We start from the raw sequence: 16,011 nt of genomic DNA, 5'->3' as shown, positions 1-16,011 counted from the left end.
GTTTTTTCCGCAGTCTGTATTTATATGGATGTCATTAAACACCTTGATAAGGGCGGTCTCTGTACTGTGGTGAGCACGGAAGCCAGACTGGAAAACGTCAAAGCGGCTGGTCGTTGTTAAGAAGGTGTTTAATTGTTGAAACACAGCTTTTTCAATAATCTTACTGATAAAGGGGAGGTTTGAGATGGGCCTGTAGTTCTGGAGTAGTAGTTTGTCTAAATTGTTCTTTTTTAACAGTGGTTTGATAATTGCTGTTTTTAGGGACTGGGGGGAAACACCTGACAGAAGGGACGTGTTTATTATCTGAGTCAAATCAGACGCTATGAGAGGCAAAACTTTCTTAAGGAAAACTGTGGGTAGAGCATCAAGACAGCATGAGGAGGAACTTAGCTGCTGAATGATCTCCTCTAAGCTTTTGGAGTTTATTTGGCTGAATTGGGACATTTTGTCAGGATAAGTTCCAGCTGAATACGACTTTGGTTCTAGAGTTGTTGTGGATGTACAAACTGATCTTATAATTATCAGTTTATTTATTTTTTAGACTAGTTCCATATGAGAGGTTGCAAGAAAACTTGTAACTTTACTGAATTTGCAGCTTAAGAAGATTGGGTTTGACAGACAACACCAACTGTCCCCTCAATCCAGTGCACACAATACCACAACAGACCTCATCACGCTCTACAGTACATCAAGAAAACTAAATCAACTAAAACAAGTTCACGAGTGCACATGAAATGAAGTTAATACATATTTGTGTGTCAGGGTGTCTAAGCACTCTCCAGAATATGACATCTCAGCAGAACCTGTAATAATTATAGAAAGTAACGTTATAGTTGTTCTGCCTTTTGTTAAGACAGCAAGGAATTCATGTCGTGAATACATTACACAAATAAGATATAAATTAATTATTAGTGAGAGGAAATCCATGCTAAAAACAGTTAGAAACGTTTTGGGTTCATATTTAATCGTTCGGCGGTGGCCAATCGGCCCGCCGAACGATTTAGTCCGGTCCGATGGCCAAATGCATTATCATTATTCAACGGCTGTATCTCCTCGCTGCATTGAGCGATCTGCACCAGATTTTTTGTGAGTCGTGGGGGAGCGCTGCCCAACGCGTACGTGTGTATTGCATGGTAGACGGGCGGGCAAAATGCGTGACAGCATCTGCGGTGGCGGGCGGCCGGCGGTGCGCAAATCCCAGCGGTGGCCAATAGGCCAGAGCGGCGCTTTGCTGCGAGGGCCGCTCATCACCGCTTGCGGTTTTAATTATTATTATTATTATTATTATTTATTCTTGGGACTTTTGAAACGGCTTTTTGGAGGCCTAAACATGCATGAAAACTCACCAAACTTTGCCCAAAATTGTCCCCCGTGAGAAATCGCATGATTTTAGTGTAATTGAAAGCGGGCGTGGCAAACCCGCTCAACAGCGCCAACTAGAGTGAGTTGGGCCAAACCGTAACACGTAGAAAGCTGAAATTTTTTACCTAGGTAGCTTTTTTAAAGTTATGAAAAAAAGTCTATTGTGGGTATGCTCTAAAACCCACAGGAAGCCTGCCATTTTGGGTCAAAGGGTAAAATATTGACGGTTTTTTGCCTCGAACTTTAACGAACTAGTCCTAGGCATTTTAAGTTATCACTTTCAAATTTTTTCAGCGTGGAGATGAGACCTTGAGGGTTAAAAGTTATCAAAGGTTTTATGAAATATGCATATTTGCCTGAGCTGTCGCATTGCAAAAATCAGGTTTGTGGAAAACCATTAAAAACGCATTAAATCAGTAAGCCCCAAGCCATGCTTTGTCTGAGAATTATGAAACTCGGTAAGCAGATGTAACTTCTCAGTCCCTACAAAAATGTCTCTTGGACCAATTGTGTAAACCCTAAAGAAAGTCAATTAATTTTCATCAAAGATGTCATTTTGTCATAAAAACGGGTATTATTTTTGACCACAAGATGGCAGCATAATACTTTGAACCTCTGATTTACCCATGTCTATTCTTAATCACTCTTACTTTTATTTATCGACTCTTTAGCTTTCTTATCAGCCATTTAATTACCTTTCACTCCTATATGTGCAGGAACCCAAAGAAACACAGCTGATAACCCCATCATCTGAATATGATATAATATTTGTTGAATTACTAATAAGATATCTGGACGGCTTTCTGAATTATTTCTTTTTAAACTGATCAATGATGAACTTGAATCTGAACATATAACAGCTCTTAATGGTCTCACTTCCTCAATCCATTCTACAGCAACTAATAATGCAATCATTTCTGCCGTATAAACAGATATTCCTTCATTTAATTTCTTCCCTATATGCAGTTTAAACTCTGGAATTATTACACCTACTCCAGTTTGTCGTAATTGCTTTTTTGATGCATCCGTATACATTTTTACATTATTATAAAACTGTTCTATATATTCCTCCACTATTATAGAATTACACATATACATTTTATCTTTATTTTTCTTTTCCAATATTGTTAAATCTACTATTGTTTCAGGTAAAATCCATGGTGGTGTTATTGATAATGGTACTGTTGAACTAATATTTAAATGATTTAATCCTAATTCTGTAGCTTTCTGAATAATTGTCCAACCTTATTATGAACCCTTTCTTTTTCACTGCAGGAATGTAACATTCATAGCCAACTAAACATCTCAATATATTAAGTATCCTTTTACATTTTTCAATAACCTTATCTATGTGCACATTCCAGGATAGTTTTTTTTACCAAACCATACTCCTAAGAATTTAAATTGCTTTACTCTCTCTAGATCTTTGTTCTGCCCTGAATATGTTTAATATGTTTAAAAGACATTTAAAAACTACTTTGAAATGTTAATATACCGTTCTCTGTTTTAAATGAATTTGCGGTGCTTTTATGTTGAAAATCTTCCAAACCGGAAGTAGGAAGTAAAGACGCAAACAAGAGGAAGAGAGCGTGTGTGCATCGTCTCAGGGCAGCAACAATGCAGTTAATCTCTCCGAAAGCAATGGTTGTAAGTGTTGCTCATTGTTTACAGATTCGATAAGATATGTAAATATCTTTTATGGTTATTTTGTGTATAAAAGCAACGGTAAAATGTCGTGGTCTGTGTGACAGCAGAGTGTGTGTGTTTACTTGCTAATTTGCCGCTTTTCTAGCCGGCTGTGAAAATACCTGTTGAGTTAATATTAAGCAGCTGATACTTTGATACGTTAATACTGATATTTACATGGCTGTTTATTAAGCCATTTTTTTTGTATCTTTCTTTTCTAGTTTTACACTGGATTCAAAGCAGTCAGAAATGCTGACTAAATGTGTAAGAAGATAATAAAGGAGCAAGCCGCTCACTTCCTGGCTCTTAAATAAGGAGTTTGGCTGGCTGTTTATCTGTGTTCATGCAAGAGCAAAACACATAGAGAGAACAGTACAATCTTGATTATATAACTTCAGTTGTACTTCTTGATTTCTTTTCTGAGTAAAAAGCAATACTTTTGTTTTATCTACCGAAAATTTAAAACTCCATTTGTAAGACCATTGTTCAATCTTATGAATTGCTTTTTGGACTTTACCTACAATAAATTTAACATTCCTTCTACGTTTCCAAATAGCTCCGTCATCAGCAAACAATGAACAACCCAATTCATTTTCTATTTCTTTAAGTGCATCATTTATCATAACTGAAAATAATAAAGGACTGATAATACTGCCTTGTGTGGTTCTTTTTAATTTCTCCCTGAAAGACTCTTACCAACTCTTACCTGTATTATCCATTCTGGCCTCTGGAAATAAAGTTAAAAATCTTGGTGTTGTCTTCGACCAAGACATGTCATTTAAATCCCATATTAAACAGGTTTCCAGAGTTTCCTTTTTTTCACCTCAGGAATATCGCCAAAATTAGAAACATTCTGTCCAGGGGTGACGCTGAAAAAGTTGTCCATGCATTTGTTACTTCAAGGCTGGACTATTGTAATTCTTTACTATCAGGAAGTCCACAAAATGCAGTTCGAAGTCTTCAGCTGATCCAAAATGCTGCAGCAAGAGTTCTGATGAAAATCAACAAGAGGGATCATATTTCTCCAATTTTAGCTTCCCTTCATTGGCTTCCTGTTATATCAAGAATAGAATTTAAGCTTATAGTTAGAGTGGCTCATGTTACCCTGAGCTACATCTGTAGTTATGCTGCTATAGGCTTAGGCTGCTGGAGGACATCGGGGCCTATTTCTCTCACTCTACTGATTTCTACTGTTCTCCAGTCTACTGTTCTCCAGTTTTGCATTGCATTACATTGAAATGACTGTTGTCATTTCAGCTTGTAACTTTTTGTTCTCTCTCTTTTTTCTTCATAGTAGGTACACCTAGTCTGACGTTCTGTTAACTGTGACATCATCCAGGGAAGACAGATCACCACTATTACCATCTAATGTGTAACAGATCACTGGATCAATGTGTGCTTCTGTGCTTTTTTGTCTGTCTTGTTGTGTCTCTGCTCTGTCTTCTGTAACCCCCAGTCGGTCGAGGCAGATGACCGTTCATACTGAGCCTGGTTCTGCTGGAGGTTTTTCCTTCCTGCTAATGGGTTTTTCTTTCCACTGACGCTTCATGCTTGCTCAGTATGAGGGATTTTTGCAAAGCCATGGACAATGCAGACGACTCCCCCTGTAGCACTGCGCTTCTCCAGGAGTGAATGCTGCTTGTTGGGACTTTGATGCAATCAACTGGTTTCCTTATATAGGAAATTTTTGACCAATCTGTATAATATGATTGATTTTGACTTTGTAAAGTGCCTCGAGATGACATGTTTATGAATTGGCGTTATATAAATAAAATTGAATTGAATTGAATTGTTAAAAAGTTCTCTACCCAATGATAAATTCTTCCACAAATTCACATTTTCCTCAATTTGATCAATAATCCCTCTTTCCACATCATATCATAAGCCTTTTCTATATCTAAGAACACTGCCAAAACACTTTCTTTATTAACTTTTGCTGTTAGTACCTCATGTTGTAAACACACAATTGGATCCATAGTATTCCTTCCTCTTCTGAAACCGCTTTGATAATTTGATAAGTACCCTTTTGATTCAACAAAATAAATTAATCTTTCAATTACCATTTTCTCCATAATTTTACTTAAACATGATGTTAAAGCAATAGGTCTATAATTTTCTGGTTTTGAGCTATCTTTACCCGTTTTTGGAATTGGAACCAAAATAGCCTCTTTCCAACTTCTAGGTCATTTCCCATTTTCTATTATAAATATCTAATAATATTAATTTTGAGTATTCACTTAGCTTATTTATCATTATATACCATATTTGATCACTCCCTGGGGTTGACATCTTAACTTTCCTCATGGCTCGTCTTAACTCCGCTATAGAAAAATCGATTTTAATAATACTATTTCCTTCTTCTCTGTTTATCATATGTCCTTTTTCCAATAAAGTTATAGCTCTATCCGTTTTCTACTCTTCACTAATATTATTGGAACTATGTATTTGTACAAATGTTTGTGACAACATTGTTGCTTTTTCTTCATTAATAACTGCCGTTGTTCTATCACTAACTAAAACTGGATAACTATAATCCCTTTTAATACCATTCATTCGTTTAATCATTTTCCATACTTTCCCTATATCTGTTTCTCTTCCTAATGAATTACAATAATTTCTCCAATATTCTCTTTTTGTATTTCTTATAACTCTTTTTACTATAGCTTGCATCTTCTTGTATTCAATTAAATTTTGAAAATTCTGATTTCCTTTATAGAATTTTAAAAGCTTTATTTCGGGATTTAATAGCCTGGTCACATTCTATTGTCCACCATGGAATTATCTTCTTTTTATGTATCCCTCCTTTCTTTGGAACTGACTGTTGAACAGCTTCTATGATTGAACTACAAAAGATTTTGTTTAATGAATCAATACCAAGATTCATGTCAATTTCCTTAATTTTATCTTCACTTATTTCCTTATATTTCTCCCAATCTGCTCTACTAAATTACCAGTTACATAATCTTTCACACCCTCCATATGTTGCCCTATGTTCCCCACCACAATTACAGCATTTATCCTGAACATGTTCACCATATTCTTGTATTTTGTGGTCCCCTCCACATTTTAAACAGCTCTGTTTGCCCCTGCACACTGTAGCAAATGTGACCATACCTCTGACACTTGAAACACCGAAGTGGAGGTGGAACATAAGGCCTAACTGAATAACACAAGAAACCCACTTTGACTCTATCTGGAACTTCTGGAATAGAAAATTCCAGAAGCACAGATAAGCTGTCAACTCGCTCATTATTAACTGTTTTCTGCAATCTCTTTATATCCTTGACTTTAACATGATTTTATGTTTTAATTTCTCTAGATCTTCATTAACTGGAATTCCATAAATAACTCCTCGGGATCCTTTCTTTTCTCCCAACACTCTTTTACTTTCCACTCTTTTCTTTCCAATACTCTCAACACTCATTGCTTTCCTTTTTTGTTCTTCCAATTTACAAACATTTAGCAAGCTTCCATCTCTCAGCGTTTTAGCCATTTCAACTTCCCCTATTTTCTTTTTTGTTTCCTTAGAAACTATTTTTGGGCTCAGAGCAATATTTTCATCTTCCTTTTTGAATTTTAATGTTATCTTCACCTCCTCTTTCATGATCTTTTCAGAGTCTTCAGCTGATCCAAAATGCTGCAGCAAGAGTTCTGATGAAAATCAACAAGCGGGATCATATTTCTCCAATTTTAGCTTCCCTTAATTGGCTTCCTGTTAAATCAAGAATAGAATTTAAAATTCTTCTAACGTATAAAGCCCTTAATAATCAAGCTCCATCATATATCAGAGCTCTGATTACCCCGTATGTTCCTAACAGAGCACTTCGCTCTCAGACTGCAGGTCTGCTGGTGGTTCCTAGAGTCTCTAAAAGTAGAATGGGAGGCAGATCTTTTAGCTATCAGGCTTCTCTCCTGTGGAACCAACTCCCAGTTTTGGTCCGTGAGGCAGACATCCTGTCTACTTTTAAGACTAATCTTAAAACCTTCCTTTTTGACAAAGCTTATAACTAGAGTGGCTCATGTTACTCTGAGCTACCTTTATAGTTTTACTGCTATAGGTTTAGGCTACTGGAGGACATCAGGATCTAATTTTCTCACTCTATAGAGTTCTACTGTTCTTCAATTATGCATTACGTGTTGTCATTTCTGCTTTAACTTTCTGTTCTCTGTCTTTTATCTTTATAGTAGGTACACCTGGTCTGGCGTTCTGTTAACTGTGACATCATCCAGAGAAGACGGCTCACCAGCTATTACCATCTAATGTAGAACAGATTACTGGATCAATGTGCACGACATCGCCAAAGGGAAGGAACGGGCGCCCGACAGCGCCAAAGGGAAGGAACGGGCGCCCGACAGCGCCAAAGGGAAGGAACGGGCACACGACAGCTCCAGAGGGAAAGAACGGGCGCATGACAGCGCCAGAGGGAAGGAACGGGCGTACTTAACGCCAGAGGGAAGGAACGGGCGTACTTAACGCCAGAGGGAAGGAACGGGCGTATTTAACGCCAGGGGAAACCCCGCCGGGGCGTGAGGGAAACGCCGGGGCGCAAGGGAAGCAGGAACGTCTAAAACGCCAGGGAACTAGAACAGAGGGCGTACTAATACGCCGGGGAACCGAGAACAGAGGGCATCCTAACACGCCGGGAAACTGAGAACAGAGGGCATCCTAACACGTCGAGGAACCGAGAACAGAGGGTGTCCTAACACGCCGGGGAACCGAGGGCGTCCTAACACGTCGGGGAACCAAGATGCCTAAGACAGAAGGCGTTCTAACACGCCGGAGAACCGAGAACAGAGGGCGTCCTAATACGCCGGGGAACCGAAAACAGAGGGCGTCCTAACACGCCGGGGAACCGAGAACAGAGGGCGTCCTCATACGCCGGGGAACCGAAAACAGATAGCGTCCTAACACGCCAGGGGAGCCCAGAAATCTAAAAACCAGGATACAAAAGGCGTTCTAACACCCCGGGGAACCAAGAAGTCTAAATACTAGGAGACAGAGGAACAAGGAGGCCAAAAACAAACTAAGGAAGCTCGAACTAGCCAAAGCTAAGGAGCATGAAACAGCTCAAAACCAGGGGTCAGAAGTCTAAACGAGCGCTAGGACCTAAGGAGCGCTGGAACCTAAGGAGCGCTTGGACCAAACAAGCGCTGGGAGAGCGCAGGACAAAAATAAAGAATCAAACCAAGAACTGGACAATAAAGACAAGACTAGAAAACTAGGTCAGGGATAACACCACAAAAGAAAAACTAAAGCAAAAAACTACTAAATCAAAACAAAACACTAAAGCAAAATTATGAGACTAAAGCTAAACTAGAAATTGAGGCAAAACAAGAAAACTAGGACATGAACAAGTACACTAATGTGAAAACCAGAGAACTAAAGCTATAGTAAGAAAGCAAAGCAAAGCTAGAAAACTAAGGCAAAATCTAGAATCCTAAAACAGAGCAGGAAAAAAAGCAAAACAGAGACTAAGAACCCTAAGAAAACAAAGAACCCCCTAAATAATTCTAAACTGAGGAATTCTAAATAACTCAAAACTAAGGCCGAGCTTTAACAAAATAAAACAGAAAGCACTGGCCTTAAGGGCGCAGGCAAAGACGGCTGCTAAGCCAAAAAAAGTCCTCGTGGAGGTCTTCCTGGTCGAGGCAGGCGGCGGAGCAGCATCGCCGACTAAAGTCTCGAGGAGGGCGGCCCCGACGAGATAAAGTCAAGCGGCACGGAGACCGCAGTCTCCGGCTCCGGCCAAGCAGGAAATTCAGAAGCGGGCGCCTTGGTGGACGGCCCCGACGTGGCAAAGTCGAGCGGCTTGGAGTCCGCAGTCTGCGGCTCCGGCCAAACAGGAAAGTCAGAGGCGGGCGCCGTGGTGGACGGCCCCGACGAGGCAAAATCGAGCAGCCCGGAGTCCGCAGTCGGTGGCTCCGGCCGAACAGGAAAGTCAGAGGCGGTTGCCGTGGTGGACGGCCCCAACGAGGCAAAGTCAAATGGCTCGGAGACCGCAATCCGCGGACCCGGCCGAGCAGGAAAGTCTGGCACGGGCGTTGTGGAGGACGACCCCGGCACGACGAACCAGAAACAGGAGTAGCACCAACTAAGGCCTCGGCCTGAGGCGGAACTACTCCCTCGGAGGCCTCGGCCTGAGGCGGAACAACTCCCTCGGATGCCTCGGCCTGAGGCGGAACAACTCCCTCAGAGGCCTCGGCCTGAGGTGGAACAACTCCCTCGGAGGCCTCGGCCTGAGGCAGAACAACTCCCTCGGAGGCCTCGGCCTGAGGAGGAACAACTCTCTCGGAGGCCTCGGCCTGAGGCGGAACAGCTCCCTCGGAGGCCTCGGCCTGAGGCGAAACAACTCCCTCGGAGGCCTCGGCCTGAGGCGGAACAACTCCCTCGGAGGCCTCGGCCTGAGGCGAAACAACTCCCTCGGAGGCCTCGGCCTGAGGCGAAACAACTCCCTCGGAGGCCTCGACCTGAGGCGGGACAACTCCCTCGGAGGCCCCGGCGGGACCGAGACAGAGCCCTTGTCAGCCGGGGAAATGGAGCTTATGGCGGCCGGCAGGGCAGGGCGGGGTTCTCTGGCGGCCGGCAGGGCAGGACTTTGAACATCCACGCAGGCTTGGGTCGTGGCATGTGTGCACCCAGTTCTCGTAGGCTGCATGACTCTCGTCAGTGGGAACAGGGGCGGACCAACTTGGGAGAAGGTTGTCCCTGTCCCCGTAGAAAAAGTCCCACAGCTGATCTTCATGAAGATGGGGTGCTTTATCCAGATCCTCTTGAGCAGCAGCATCTGCATCCGGCCGACTCACTGGAGAAAGGGAGGAGACGTCGGCCGCAATTGGTGCGGTTCAAGAAGAGGAGTCAGGTTGCGCCTCGGAGAAGACCCTGCGGCGGTGAGTCCGGCGTTTGCGTCGGGAGGAGCCAGGCAACAGAGTTGAGGCTACTGCTGACAGTGAGGTGGCGGGAGCTGCAGTGGAGACAGCAGCAGCAGCAGGTGCATCAGTAGGTGCAGCAGCAACGGCGGGAGAGGCAGATGCTGCAGCAGTGGTGAAGACGGCAGCGGAGGTGGACAGACTAGAGGGCGGAGGTCTAGGTGGTGGCGGCCTGTGGAGAGACTGGGTGTGGGCTGTCGCTTGGATCCATTCCACCTCTTCTTTAAAGCCGACAATACCCAGGCTGGACAGAAGCATGATTTCGTCTCCCCACTGGTTCCACAGAATCTCCACCACTTGCAGCCGAACCCACGGTGGATCAAAAGCGGCAGAAACATCCAGCGCCCTCCTGAGCTCCTAAAACAGAGACTCTAGGCTCAGTGTGTGTGTTGGGCTCATCTTTGGCCGGTCCGTACTGTCATGAGTTGTCTTACATGAACCCAAGCACGACCACACAAACTGAGCTCAGTTAGAGAGAGTTTATTTAAGAAGGTGAGTTGTGGAGGATGAAAACCTGAGACTTTACAGGGCTGGAGCAGACGATGAGTGCTGGAGCTGGAGAGAGAGTCCGTTAAAGCTGGATGGCATGGTATAGATCTGAGCTTACTCAGAGCGGCTAGTCAGGTTAGCTGATCACTGGAGACACCATGGCACAGAGCAGAACTTCTCCAGAGCAGCTTGTCACGTTAGTAGTTCACAGGAGACACCAGGGCACAGAGCAGAGCTTCTCCAGAGTAGCTTGTCAGGTTAGCAATTCACAGGAGACACCTGGACAAAAAGCAAAGCTTATCCAGGAATGAGCAGCAGAATACAAAGACTTACAGAGGGACTGGCATGGAGAGGATGTAGAATGATGACAGGACCGGCAAAGGAGTGACAGCAGAGTGAGGACTTAAATAGGGAGGCTGGCAGGTGAAGTGAGTCTGGCTAATTAGTGACTGGCAGGTGTGACTAACTGCATTGGAAGGGAAGGCTGAGTGGGAGTGGTAGGAGGAAACTGAACTAACCAAAACAAAAGCCAGAACCTAACTAAACCCAGACAGGAGGAAGAACTGAAAAATAGTAAATAAAAACCCAAATCAAAACTGAACCCTGACAAGAGACAGTTCAGGGTAACCTAAACCACTCTAACTATAAGCTTTGTCAAAAAGGAAAGTTTTAAGCCTAGTCTGAAAAGTAGACATGGTGTCTGCCTCACAGGTCAAAACTGAGAGATGGTTCCACAGGAGAGGAGCCTGATAACCAAAAGATCTGCCTCCCAATCTACTTTTAGAGACTCTAGGAATCACCAATAGACCTGCAGTCTGAGAGCAAAGTACTCTGTTAGGGACATACGGGGTAATCAGAGCTCTGATATATGATTGAGCTTGATTATTAGACTTAGACTTTCTTTATTGTCATTTTGTTTGCACAGAGTGCATACAGAACGAAATTTCGTTTTCATACAGCTCAGAGAAATTGCATCTGACAAAGCAAAGAAAGTGGTCTGCTTATATACATTCCCTGGGTCTTGGGGGCTCCTCCCCGAGCCCCTCCTATTTATTACGTATTTTCAGATACTTTTCCACGGATATCTTTCTTGTCTTATTATATACCAGTGGAAATTTCCCGAGGGTGCATATTTTTTAAAAACATGGTTACACATTATTACATCATTCCAGATGGCCCCACCCCATTATGTTAACATCATTTACAAAATGGCTACACATCATCATATCCTTCCAGATGGCTACACCTCATTACGTTAACATCATTTGGCCATTCTGGACGGCTGCACATCATCTCCTTTTGCGGACCATCACCATACACATTTTGTTTACATTACAGTATAACTTGATCTTTGGTTCAGATGTTTCCTAGGTGCATCCTGCACTTCTCCTCCGCCAGGGCCTGTGTGCATCAACCCTCTAACTCCCATCTTGACCTCTGGACTGACACACACACATTTCCCCCAGATACATGTTAAAGCACACTTGTAACCGTTGTGACAAGAATACATTCATTGTGAGATATGTAAGCACACCCTTCAACTATTGTGACAAAAATACATGCATTGTGAGATATTAATCCACTACATTCCCCCCTGTGATCCTGAAAAGGGTCACAAAGTAAATCACACTCTACAAGTGATTGTCGATTCATCACGAATACGAACTTCAAGAGTAAGTATCGATTTATACATAGCACACCAAAAGCTAACAATAATTAGTACTTAGCACACCAAAAGCTAACCGTGATTAGTACAAGATTTTAGGATCAAAGCACACCTCACCCTAATAGTGAGTGATACACGAAACTATGATCACATGGTAAAACATGAAGGATTATAGTAAAACAAAGAGGCAACCCCCCTTGGCACTCTTGTAAGGACTTTTCCTTTTGCTTACTTTTTTATAGAAGGATTTTCAGTATTTGTTTTAGCAATGATACAGGGTATAGGATGACATGTCCAAGCAGCTTAATCATCCGCTAGGACACCACAACCCACACCCAAAGGTGTCACTGCACACCAGTACATCAAACACTTTGATGTTTAAATAATACTCTATCATGCCTGGCTAGGTCAGGCGAACTAGTCACTTAATGGTCAGTAGACCTTCATTACAACCAACATATGAGCAACCCTATCGGTACTCTCCGCACAGTACTAGTACTGTCATATAGGTTATAGGTATACACAATCATATTTATCTTTTTAGGTGTACACTATCATATTCATCATTGAGGTATACACAATCATATTTATCATTTATATCCAGCTTAGTTTTCTTGAGATTATTGATAGTTCTGGGGTTGGGGATTAGGGAACACCACCCCCCTTGGAGGTTGAATCCCCCGTCCTCCGGTGGAAGTCTCAGGAGCACGTTGTCCTGGCACCTGATGCTGCGCCAGTGTGGTAGTAGCCAAGCGCCACTGCAATACTTGACGTCTTGCTGTGTCGCATTCCGTTGTCATCTGCAGCAGTCTCCCCTGTAAATTGACTATAGTCTGTTGTGCATATTGAAGTTGTTGTGTCAGTCTGTCATGTTCCTGGGTTAACTGCCACACTTTGGCCTTATGTTTGGCTCGGTATGTGCTGCGGCGAATTGAGAACATGCACTTTCGTGACGCCGGAGATAGACCTCGGATCAGTTGAGTATAGACCACAGTGTTCATAGAGGCAATTTCAGTCTTTAGGTCTTGTGAGGTTTTGTAAGAATCCAGAGGGTGCATCAGGAACCCTGAGATGTGGTTCATCTCGAGGGAGCTTAGCTGCATCTGCTGAAAGACAGTGGCAGGCGGTCCCAGTGCAGGATTCCCCATCGTGGTAGGACCAGTCGTCATCGTGCCCGATGTAGACGGCATCTCCTGGAAAGATCTGTCTGGCCATCCTCGGTCCTCTGGGTCCTCGGGGCTGGCAGGACTGAAGTCGATCCTCAGGGCCCCAGGTCGTCCATCGGCAGTCCTCTGGGGTTCATCATGAATCAGCTTCCTCCCGGTGGTAGGGCGCCTGGCCCCTCTGCTGGATCGTCTGGCTGCCTATTGGGAATACTGGTGCCTGTGCCTACATATGCTTGTGTGCCTAACGACGCATGTGCGGTGTTTCCTCCTCTATTTGCGCGTTCCTGCCACTCCTCCACGGGTATGTGGTGCACATTAAAATAAGCGTCCGCCATTCTTAACAGTCTGCATGTGGAGACATAGCATAGTATAGTTATATATATCCTCATGAAGCATATATTCTCCTAAGAGAATCTATAAACACTTTGGCATGCAAATTACTACATCTAAGCAAGTCTATATGCACTTGGCATGCAAATAACTATATATATATATATTTAACTGATCAAAATATGCACATACCTGGTGGGGGTGAGAGGAGATCATGGTATTACTTTATATGAGTTGGTCTACCTGTACCTCTATTATTGGGAACTGACCAGTTACACTCACAATAAGTTTTGAGACCAACCCTCGAATTAGGGGTACGACGCAGCAGACGACTACTAATATTATCATTATTATGACTCCTAGTATTATCCCTGCTGCTTTGAGGTATCTTGACCACCCAAGCTTATTGAACCAATCCCAGAACCCCTTCAGCTGAGTGTTCCAATTGGATCTCTCCACATGTTCATCTCTCATGCGCTTCATTTCTTGAAGAACATCTGTTAGGCTGCCGTTAACATCAGTATGCATAGGGATCAAGGTACAACAATCTTTCCCGATATAATCACATAGCCCCTGGTCCCCAGCCATGCGGGATTCCAGTACGAACTTATGTTGTAAAACCATTAGTGATGTGGTATGTAATTGTTCTTTTACAAGATCTATGCCCTGTATTGTAAAATTTAGAAACCTTTGTTGATTGTACCATAGGAGATTTATCCACCTACTATTTTGAGCTATGTATTGCGCATTGTTAATTGATCCGACAAATGGTATTGGTATCGAGCCGACCCCTCTTCCAGATTCTATCCCCTCACTTCCTATAGCAACATGTTCTTCAGGCACCCCGAATGGGGTCTGATCCCATGTAATATATACTGTATATATACATCTGACATTTTCCAACTCCGCTCGTGCTTAGAGGGAATACTTCTTTTTGTACGATTGCTTATTTCATTAGATGTTTCGTTGCTGATTATTTGATTATTTATTATTAACTTTAGTTGTCCTGTCAGCATTACTGGAGCACAGATACCTTCCCACTGAGGAGGTAGTGAGGATAGCATTTGCTCATTATTGTGACACATCCAAAAAATGTCTCCTAAAGGGACAGATCCTTGCGCCAGACTCATTACTCAGTATTGAGCTACCGCTGTAGGTCGTAAGTCATAGATGATATTTCCTCCATCTGGTACTATTTGTTTACAACTTATATTAGCTTTGAGGCTAGTTTCACATAGCCTGATGTAGCTGACGTTCCCTCCAGCTGTCGGTGGGTACCATGGTATTTTACTACATTTCACCATTTCGTCTGCAGTCCCCATTTTGCTAGAGGTTCTTTTGGTCACCTCTTCTAATTCTTTTCCTCGTGCTATACAAAACGGAAAAATTAGTTCAGCTGGCTTTTGTAATACTGGAGGGAGGGAGGATGTACTCAGTACTTCATTTATTGAGGAGGTTAGTGCTTCGGGGCATCTTTTCCTGTCTTTTGTCCATGATGGTAAACCTGCAGCCATATGCATAGCACAGTGAGCAAAGCACTCCGATATGTCTGGGCAGTCACCTATTTTACTTCCGGGTATAATCTGAAGGGTTGGTCATTTTTTAGCATTATAACAGGCTATACAATCATCTTTAGGGCGCTTTTTAGCTGTAAACATTGTCTGAACCGAGAATTGTATCCATTGTTGGAACATATTAGTCTCCCATTGTGAGGTTTTAAATGTACTTAGGTCCCTTTTTTGTCTTTTGTTTATTAGCTTTACTACTCTATGAGCTCTTTCTATCGTCATTATTTGTTTTGTTATTATGTTTTGGCATATGTTTGTCTTCCATCTTACCGTAATGATCACCATCCCATCCCCATGGCAGTCCATGCTTTGTGGGGTTCCAAGCCAATGTTTTCCCATTGACTCGTTTCCTAAAATTTCTTCAGACATTACATAATCATCTCCTTTGGCTTGCACATGCATTAATGATTTGTTCTCCCCACCGTTATTGCTGATTATTCCCTGGTTAGTAGCTAGTGTTATCATTGCTAGTGCACATGTTTCTATTTGATGCTTTACATGTGAGTGTGCATTGTTAGTGGTAAGCTTAATAAGATCCCCCCCCCCTTGTTAACCCAAAAAGGGTTAACAAAAGAAGAAAACTAGTCAGATTCGGAAGAAGACGCATACGAGAAACGCCCAGCCGGCGATGGAGTGGGCGGACACGGCTCGATCGCCGGCCCAAACGCATCGTACGGGGAAGGGGAAAAGGGAGGGAGGGGGTGTGGAAGGTGAGGGGTGTGGAGAAGGGGAAACACTTCCACCAGTGTCTGGTGGGTGAGAAAAAAGAGGTTCCTCCAGTGCCTCAGAGCTGGGTGAGTCTGGGACAGGTCTGTCA

The sequence above is a fragment of the Fundulus heteroclitus genome, unplaced genomic scaffold, assembly GCF_011125445.2.
Source record: "Fundulus heteroclitus isolate FHET01 unplaced genomic scaffold, MU-UCD_Fhet_4.1 scaffold_37, whole genome shotgun sequence".
Lineage (NCBI taxonomy): Eukaryota > Metazoa > Chordata > Actinopteri > Cyprinodontiformes > Fundulidae > Fundulus > Fundulus heteroclitus.
Note: the sequence above shows the minus strand (reverse complement) of the source record.